Genomic DNA, 10,727 nt, shown 5'->3' with positions numbered 1-10,727 from the left:
AGATGGTAACAATAACCCTGTGTACGAGACAGCAAAAGAGGCACTGATGTATAGAACAGTCTTATGGACTCTGTTGCAGAGGGAGAGGGTGGGAAGATTTGGGAGAATGGCATTGAAACATGTATAATATCATGTATGAAACGGGTTGCCAGTCCAGGTTCGATGCACGATACTGGATGCTTGGGGCTGGTGCACTGGGACAACCCAGAGGGATGGTATGGGGAGGGAGGAGGGAGGAGGGTTCAGGATGGGGAGCACATGTATACCTGTGGCGGATTCATTTTGATATTTGGCAAAACTAATACAATTTGTAAAGTTTAAAAATAAAATTAAAAAAAAAAAGAAAAAAAAAACTACTCTATAAAATACAGTTAATGTCAGGCTTCCATACTTTCTTAGTAGAATTGTAAATGATTATAGTTCTTTGAAGGTAAGTTTAATAATACTTTTCAAAATTAAATACGTATATATACTTTGGCTAAATAATTCCACATCTAAGTATTTGATACATACTTTGTATTTACTTGAATAAGTGCTCAAAGGAATGTATATGAGGATATTCATTGGTAACAGTATGTTTATTATAATAAAAAGACTGGAAACAATCTAAATATCAAAGGAGGATTGGTCAAATAAATTATAATATATCACACAATAGAATACTATGCAACCATTAAACAGAAAGGGGAAAGATTTATATATTTTGATGTGGAATACTTTCTGTGACATGTTTATGTGAAAACAAAGAAAGAAAGAAGAACCTTGAGAGTTTGTATAATATGCCACACATACACACACATACTTAGAAATTTATAGAGTGTCTCTGGAAGGCTCTACATGGGATTCCTAATAGTGGTTATATCTGAGGAGAAGAACTGGGGCTTTGAGTCAGGGATAAGAAAGAAACTTTTCATTGGGTATTTTTGTGTTCATTCTATTCTATCCTGTCATTTATTTTTACCATATGCATGTTTTTAACCATTACATAAAAAAGACCTGAAAAGTGCTAGGAAAGTCGTCTGTTTGAAGCTACATCGTATTGGTGATCAATTGCCCTCAACCCTCACCTGCCTGACACTGTATTCCGGTTTTGTTCTGACAAAGTCTCATGACCCTTCCAGAACTCAGTGTCTTCTGTGAACTGAAGACACTGACCTAAATAATCTCCAAGGCCTCTTTAAACTTTAACACTCCCCAGTTTCATCTACCCTCATGGAGATACTCTTATTGCAGAGGTATTTCAGTCAGGCAGTGTCTTTGAAGATAAGTTGGCAAATGAAAGTGTTAGTATTAGATGAAAGTATTGGTTGCTTAGAGTGTTAACCTTCCCTTTGGTTCTCGTTCAAGTATGAAACTGTGCTTTCCTTAAGATAATACGTTAAAATAATTGTTTGTTTGGATTCACAGTTTGAAACTGAGATTTTTAATATAACTTTACATTTGAAATATTTTAGGCCTGTTTTTCTTTGAGACTGAGTAGACTTAAGTCTCTCAGAGACGGACCAAATCTTATTACTCTCTATTTACTGTACAATGAAAGCTTATTTTGTGTTTTTACGTTTTATGCTCACATAGATCTAAGTGGCCAAAACATTTAATTAAATGGACTATTCATACAATCTCATTTCCTGGCTGGTCATCTGTATTGATGATAACTGTAGTATCCACTCCATGGTTATAACTCTGATTCTCAAAAAAAAGAGAACAGTAATTTAAATCAAAACTATGCTCAGACTAATAACTTAAAATCTTTATAAAAAGTAATTCAAGTTTATTTGCAAAAATTCAAACAATAAAGAAGTAAGAATTGGTTTCCTCTGTATTGCTTCAATCCCACTCCTTAGAGGTAAACATTTTTAGTATGGCACGTATTTTTACACACACATAGACACACACACACTGTTTTTACACTAATGGGATTATATTGAACATACTGTTTTATAATTTGCCTTTCTGCACAGCAAAATATTGTACACGTTGCTCTGTCTCATCCTTTAAAGAGCTGCACTATATTGAGTCACACAAATGTGCCATGATTTATTTACATATTATCTTAGTAATAGGTATGTAGAGTTAGCTTCTATTTATATGCTGTGAGAGGCAGTGTTCATTGAACTTAGCCATTTGGCTAGAATTTTATAGAATACTTTTTTTTTAATTGAGGTTTTAGATTACATAGAGCTTGCTACATGCTAGGCACCATTGTAACCACTTTAAAATATTAACCTTTTTCATTCTTATAATAGTATGTGTGTGTTAGTTTCTGAGTCGTGTCCGACTCTTTGCAACCCCATAGACCGCAGCCCACCAGGCCCCTCCGACCGTGGGATTCTCCAGGCAAGAACACCGGAGTGGGTTGCCATTTCCTTCTCCAAAAGAAACTATAGAAAGAAAGAAAAAAAGAAAGAAAGTGAAGTCGCTCAGTCATGTCCAACTCTTTGCGACCCCATGGATTGTAGCTTACCAGGTTCCTCCATCCATGGAAATGTCCAGGCAAGAGTACTGGAGTGGGTTGCCATTTCCTTCTCCACCTATAATAATATAGATACTGTTACTATCTCCATTTTGCAGAAGATAAAATTAGGCTCAGAGAGGTTAAGTAACTTGCTTGCAGGCTCACAGCACTAAGTGGTATAGCCAGGGGTGGAATACAGGCTCTCTGAATTCAGAGCCTGTGCTTAATTTCTATGCTTTCCTGCCCCATGGGATAGGTATATTTGGAATTTTTGATAGACACTGCCAAGTTGTCCTCCAAAAAGTTTATATCACCTTATACTTCCACCAACTGAATTTGAGAATTCACCCATTTCCTCATTTCCTTACCAAAGCTATATGCTTTAAAGATTTGTGGGGGACAACAGATACATGTATGTATATGGCTGAGTCGCTTTGCTTACACTGGAAACCATCGCAACATTGTTAATTGGCTATCCTCCAATATAAAATGAAAGGTTAAAATTTGGGGGGCAATTTATGGTTGAAAAAATAGTATCATATTATTGTTTTAATTTACAATTAGTACAATAATAACATTTACAAATCTCAACTTTTATGAGTCCTTTAATAAAATACATAAAAGAATACCTCATCATTTCCAGATTATCATTCAAGAGCAGTGAAGCCCACACACAGCTTCTTCAGGAAATGCTGACAGCCTGGTGTGCACATGGCTTCCATGTTTGTAGAGGTTCCAAAGTTTGCTTTTGAGGTTACTTTCTTTTTTCTTGTGAATAAACTTTTCCCAGAGGACCTGGGTGAGCAAAGGCTTTTTTTAAAGTATAGCTTGAACTATTTCTTGAGCAATCCAGGAACTTATTTACAATGTGATCCTCAGAATCACATCACATAGTTTGTAAGAGGGTGTGCCCAGAGCAGTTAGGAAAAGCAAAACAGCATTTTAACAGTGAGGGATTTAGCCGGAAAATCTGACCCAACAAGTAGAAACTCTTTTTAAAGGTTCAATCAAGTTTATTCCCATCACATTCCTCTGGAATGCCCAACAGGCACATGCTTTGTCAATGAAAATTATTTTCAAACTCATTGATGTTTTGTTTGGCAAGAATCATTTCTTTGAACGATTTCTTATTAATCATCTATGATTTTTCACTTCTGACAGTGTTATCATCAGCTGCATGTTTATAAAAGAGCCAAACTTCAACCTGCATTCAGTTTTAATCTTTGTGTCTTGAGAATGCAATTTGAAAAAAACCAACCAATCGATTTATAAGCAAATTTCAGATCTTTAGCATTATAGAAGAAAAGTGAATAGGATGAAATTCTTCTATCATCCTTATTTTGTGAGAGCACACACACACTCACCTTACCAGTCATGCCATTTAGCTTTCTCCCTCTCTTTGTGGTATGTCATTTTCTGTTTCTGGGGATGTGGTTTGCCTGTGGTAATCCAAATATGAGTGACAACCCCCAGTGTCATCATGGGGTCCTGCCTCTCAGACAAATAACTCATTGTAGTTCTCAGATTGCATCTTTCCATAGGTGATGACTCAAATTGCTTTGGTCAAACCACCTTGTCATTGTTGTTTAGTTGCTATGTCATGTCCAGCTCTCTTGTGACCCCCATAGACTATAGCCCACCAGGCTCCTCTGGCTATGGGATTTCTCCCAGGCAAGAATACCGCAGTGCCATGCGAGCTCAGTTGTGTCTGACTCTGCAACCCCATGGACTGCAGCCCCCTAGGCTCCTCTCTTTATGGGATTTTCCAGGCAAGAATACTAGAGTGGGTTGCCATTTCCTCCTCCAGGGGATCTTCCTGACCCAGGGCTTTAACCTGTGTCTCCTGCATTGCAGGTGGATTCTTTACCACTGAGCCACAGGTGTATTAAAAATACATTCAGGAGTAGATGAAGGAGTTTGGCACGTATTATTTTCACATTCTGGGGACGATGTTGGCCAGTGCTGCCTCTGGCTGTGAGCAGCCTGTGGGTCCCCAGGGAGCATTTCACAAGGCTTCAACTTAAATGTTGTTTATACATGGCCATTGATTTTCTTTACCAAGAGCTGCCAATCCAATGGAATTAGCTCTACCTGTCAAGCAAGTCCACCTTCTCTTCATCCAGGTGGCCAGCAGCAGGAGGAATGACCATGCTGGCAATCTACTGCAGAGTCAGTATTACCTGGAACTTGTTAAAAACGCAAATCCTTTGCCTCACCCTCTGTCTCCTGGAGATCTGGGAGTTTGAGAATCACTGGTCTCACCTAATATGCCAGAATCTTCCACTTTCTTTCTTTTTTTTACTCCATATTTCTATATCCCTTTTTACCCCTGTAATATTTTCTCAATCTTGGATTCTCTTTCTAAATGTCTTTGAATCATCCTGTGGCTGGGGCTCACCCTGATGAGTGGTGTGCTGGCCAAGGCTTAAAGATAGTCTCAGGAGAAGGCTGCCTTGTTGTGTAGCCTTTCATTGTTTCTGTGGTGTAAATACTCCAACCATGGTTGAATGCAAACTACTCACATGATCTTACTGCAAACGGAGTTGAGAAGAGATGTGCATAATTGCTCTCCAGAGTAGGTGTGAGCAGCCTTAACACCCTGTGGTGAGGAACCAATAATCCTGTAGGTATTGGCTTGAATTTAACTCACTGGGAATTTAGATTGGGTTTACATGCAAACTTGGAGTCATTATTTGCAGGCCATTTGTTGAATCATTAAATACTTTTGATCATTAAGGCAACTAAAATATCCAGTTGATATCCTTTAAGATCACTGGAAATATTCAAAATCAGCTTGGAACTGGCATTTTGCAGATGTCACACACGTAATAGATTCAAAACCATGCCTATATTTGATGCTTTTCTTTGCATGCCCCATCAGATTACTTCTTTGGTAGATGGTAAGCCCTCAAAAAACATGCAGTTTGTTGTTTTGTTCACCATTCCATCTTTATTACTTACACTCAGAACTGCCCCGAAGCAGGAGTAGAGATGCAGACATAGAGAATGGACTTGTGAACACAGATGGTGAAGGAGAACGAAGGACAAATTGAAAGAGTAGCTATGATGTATATACACTACCATGTGTAAAACAGAGAGCTAGTGGGAAGCTGCTGTAGAGCACAGGAAGCTCAGCCTGGTTCTCTGTGATGACCTAGAGGGGAGGGATTGGGGGTGGGTGGGAAGGAGGCTGAAGAGGGAGTTGTTCAGTTGCTAAATCACATCAAACTCTTTGAGACTCCATGTATTGTAGCATGCTGGGTTTCCTTGTCCTTCACTATCTCCCAAAGTTGTATGTATGCTTATAGCTAATTCACATTGCTGTGCAGGAGAAACTAACACAACATTGTAAAGCAATTATCCTCCAATTAAAAAAAAATATGATAAACCATAATGGAAAAGAATATTAAAGAAAGAATGTATAAATATGTATAACCAAATCACATTGGTATTTAATAGGAATTAACAGTGGAAAATAATAGAATGGGAAGGACTAGAGATCTCTTCAAGAAAATTAGAGATACCAAGGGAACATTTCATGCAAAGAGGGCTCAATAAAGGACAGAAATGGTCTGGACCTAACAGAAGCAGAAGATATTAAGAAGAGGTGGCAAGAATACACAGAAGAACTGTACAAAAAAGATCTTCATGACCCAGATATTCATGAAGGTGTGATCACTCACACTCACCTAGAGCTGGACATCCTGGAATGTGAAGTCAGGTGGGCCTTAGGAAGCATCACTATGAACAAAGCTAGTGGAGGCGATGGAATTCCAGTTGAGCTATTTCAAATCCTGAAAGATGATGCTGTGAAAGTGCTGCACTCAATATGCCAGCAAATTTGGAAAACTCAGCAGTGGCCACAGGACTGGAAAAGGTCAGTTTTCATTCCAATCCCAAAGAAAGGCAATGCCAAAGAATGCTCAAACTACCGCACAATTGCACTCATCTCACAAGCTAGTAAAGTAATGCTCAAAATTCTCCAAGCCAGGCTTCAGCAATATGTGAACCATGAACTTCCAGATGTTCAAGCTTGTTTTAGAAAAGGCAGAGGAACCAGAGATCAAATTGCCAACATCTGCTGGATCATGGAAAAAGCAAGACAGTTCCAGAAAAGCATCTATTTCTGCTTTCTTGACTATGCCAAAGCCTTTGACTGTGTGGATCACAATAAACTGTGGAAAATTCTGAAAGAGATGGGAATACCAGCCCACCTGACCTGCCTCTTGAGAAACCTGTATGCAGGTCAGGAAGCAACAGTTAGAACCCGACATGGAACAACTGACTGGTTCCAAATAGGAAAAGGAGTACGTCAAGGCTGCATATTGTCACCCTGCTTATTTAACTTATATGCAGAGTACATCATGAGAAACTCTGGGCTGGATGAAGCACAAACTGGAATCAAGATTGCCGGGAGAAATATCAATCACCTCAGATATGCAGATGACACCACCCTTAAGGCAGAAAGTGAAGAGGAACTAAAAAGCCTCTTGATGAAAGTGAAAGAGGAGAGTGAAAAAGTTGGCTTAAAGCTCAACATTCAGAAAACGAAGATCATGGCTTCCGGTCCCATCACTTCATGGGAAATAGATGGGGAAACAGTGGAAACAGTGTCAGACTTTATTTTTGGGGGCTCCAAAATCACTGCAGATGGTGACTGCAGCCATGAAATTAAAAGATGCTTACTCCTTGGAAGGAAAGTTATGACCAACCTAGACAGCATATTCAAAAGCAGAGACATTACTTTGCCAACAAAGGTCTGTCTAGTCAAGGCTATTGTTTTTCCAGTGGTCATGTATGCATGTGAGAGTTGGACTATAAAGAGAGCTGAGTGCCAAAGAATTGATGCTTTTGAACTGTGGTATTGGAAAAGACTCTTGAGCGTCCCTTGGACTGCAAGGAGATCCAACCAGTCCATCCTAAAGGAGGTCAGTCCTGGGTGTTCATTGGAGGGACTGATGCTAAAGCTGAAACTCCAATACTTTGGCCACCTGATGGGGAGAGCTGATTCATTTGAAAAGACCCTGATGCTGGGAAAGATTGAGGGCAGGAGGAGAAGGGGATGACAGAGGATGAGATAGTTGGATGACATCACTGACACAATGGACATGGGTTTGGGTGGACTCCGGGAGTTGGTGATGGACAGGGAGGCCTGGTGCGCTGCGGTTCATGGGGTCGCAAAGAGTCGGACACAACTGAGCGACTGAACTGAACAGAACTGAACTGAATAACATTATAAATCACCTATACTTCAATAAAAATAAATAAGACAAAAAAAATTGTCCCCAAAATGTTTGTTGAATTAATAAATTAGTATTAATAACTATAGTAGTTTACTAAGGCTTCCATAACAAAGTATCACAGAGTGGTTGGCTTAAACACCAGATACTGTTTTCTCACAGTTCTGCAGACTGGAAGTCCAAGGTCAAGTATTGGCATGTTTTGTCTTCTTCTGAGGGCTCTCTCCTTGGCTGGCAGAGGGCTACCTTCTATCTGTGTCCTCTCGTGATTGTTCCTCTGACATGTCTCTGTATGTCCAAACCCTCTCTTCTATAGGGACACCAGTTACATTGAATTAAAATCCACCAGAATGGGAAAGACTAGAGATCTCTCCAAGAAAATCAGAGATACCAAAGGAACATTTCATGCAAAGATGGGCTCGATAAAGGACAGAAATGGTATGGACCTAACAGAAGCAGAAGATATTAAGAAGAGGTGGCAAGAATACACAGAAGAACTGTACAAAAAAGATCTTCACGACCCAGATAATCATGAAGGTGTGATCACTGAGCTAGAGCCAGACATCCTGGAATGTGAAGTCAAGTGGGCCTTAGAAAGCATCACTACGAACAAAGCTAGTGGAGGTGATGGAATTCCAGTTGAGCTATTCCAAATCCTGAAAGATGATGCTGTGAAAGTGCTGCACTCAATATGCCAGCAAATTTGGAAAACTCAGCAGTGGCCACAGGACTGGAAAAGGTCAGTTTTCATTCCAATCCCAAAGAAAGGCAATGCCAAAGAATGCTCAAACTATCGCACAATTACACTCATCTCATACGCTAATAGAGTAATGCTCAAAATTCTCCAAGCCAGGCTTCAGCAATATGTGAACCGTGAACTTCCAGATGTTGAAGCTGGTTTTAGAAAAGGCAGAGGAACCAGAGATCAAATTGCCAACATCCACTGGATCATGGAAAAAGCAAGAGAGTTCCAGAAAAACATCTATTTCTGCTTTCTTGACTATGCCAAAGCCTTTGACTGTGTGGATCACAATAAACTGTGTAAAATTCTGAAAGAGATGGGAATACCAGACCACCTGATCTGCCTCTTGAGAAATTTGTATGGAGGTCAGGAAGCAACAGTTAGAACCCGACATGGAACAACTGACTGGTTCCACATAGGAAAAGGAGTACGTCAAGGCTGTATATTGTCATCCTGCTTATTTAACTTCTAGGCAGAGTACATCATGAGACATGCTGGACTGGAAGAAACACAAGCTGGAATCAAGATTGCCGGGAGAAATATCAATCACCTCAGATATGCAGATGACACCACCCTTATGGCAGAGAGTGAAGAGGAACTAAAAAGCCTCTTGATGAAAGTGAAAGAGGAGAGTGAAAAAGTTGGCTTAAAGCTCAACATTCAGAAAACGAAGATCATGGTCCCATCACTTCATGGGAAATAGATGGGGAAACAGTGGAAACAGTGTCAGACTTTATTTTTGGGGGCTCCAAAATCACTGCAGATTGTGACTGCAGCCATGAAATTAAAAGACGCTTACTCCTTGGAAGGAAAGTTATGACCAACCTAGATAGCATATTCAAAAGCAGAGACATTACTTTGCCAACAAAGTTTCGTCTAATCAAGGCTATGGTTTTTCCTGTGGTCATGTATGGATGTGAGAGTTAGACTGTGAAGAAGGCTGAGTGCCAAAGAATTGATGCTTTTGAACTGTGGTGTTGGAGAAAACTCTTGAGAGTCCCTTGGACTGCAAGGAGATCCAACCAGTCCATTCTGAAGGAGATCAGCCCTGGGATTTCTTTGGAAGGAATGATGCTAAAGCTGAAACTCCAGTACTTTGGCCACCTCATGCAAAGAGTTGACTCATTGGAAAAGACTCTGATGGTGGGAGGGATTGGGGGCAAGAGGAGATGGGGACGACAGAGGATGAGATGGCTGGATGGCATCACTGACTCGATGGACGTGAGTCTGAGTGAACTCCGGGAGTTGGTGATGGACAGGGAGGCCTGGCGTGCTGCGATTCGTGGGGTCGCAAAGAGTAGGACAGGACTGAGCGACTGATGATCTGATCTGATCTGAAAATCCACCCCAATATTTTCATTTAACTTTCCTTCTTTGAAGACCTTATCCCCAAATACAATTACATTCTGAGGTACTAGGTCTTCAGCTTGTGAATTTGAGGGGATCAATTCAGTCTATAAGGATTGCAATCAAACCTTCTATATCTTAAGGATCTATCAGGTCAATAAAAAAAAAATCAAAACCAAAAAAAAAAAATACTTGTAGATTTGGAGTCTATCATACATATGCCTCTATACTTGCTTTGATATGATAACTTGTGTTGATTGTAAAGTGGATACAATCTGATCTGAGAAATTACAAATTAATCTTACAAATTGCAGAAATAGCCCTCTCACCCCTCCCCTTATCTCATACTTATCCTTGGCACATGAGCTTTAGTTTCTGTGGAGTGAGTTGAAAGAACAGGAGAGATGTAAATATAATTAGCTTGCATATATAGAAAAATAAGATTGGAACTTTATAATGCATATGTTGTATATGTTTGTGTGAGAGTATAGACTGATAGATAGGTACACTATAAATATAAGGTGTGAGGACTTTATCCTAGCACATAGTTTCACTTGAGGGAAGACAACATTGAAGAGGTTGAGCTGCCAAAAAAAAAATCTCAACTGTCAAATTTCTGAGATTAATTTTTGGTTGTATGACTATCAGAACTACAAAAAAGAATTTCAGAGTGTGGCCAGTCTAAAAGGCCTTTGGTGTGTCTCTTTGTTGGGTCAGAGCAGGCTCTACAAAGCTGAAACTCTCTTGGTTGGGAAATGGCTCCACTTTGGTCAGAACTCTGGCCAACCGTGAGAGTAACATGTCATCTGAAGTCCAGCTTCTGTTTTTTTCCTTATTGACATTCTGTCATCTTAAGTCCTGTGGTGACAGGAGTGAATCATAACACCAAGTTTTAATTTTATACTGTAAGTTTTGTTAGGTAAGGTGTAATTTTTCTGTTACC

This window comes from Bubalus bubalis, chromosome 6 (genome assembly GCF_019923935.1).
Source record: "Bubalus bubalis isolate 160015118507 breed Murrah chromosome 6, NDDB_SH_1, whole genome shotgun sequence".
NCBI classification, from domain to species: Eukaryota; Metazoa; Chordata; class Mammalia; order Artiodactyla; family Bovidae; genus Bubalus; species Bubalus bubalis.
The sequence above is the reverse complement of the archived record's forward strand: the minus strand, read 5'-3'. Positions refer to the sequence as shown.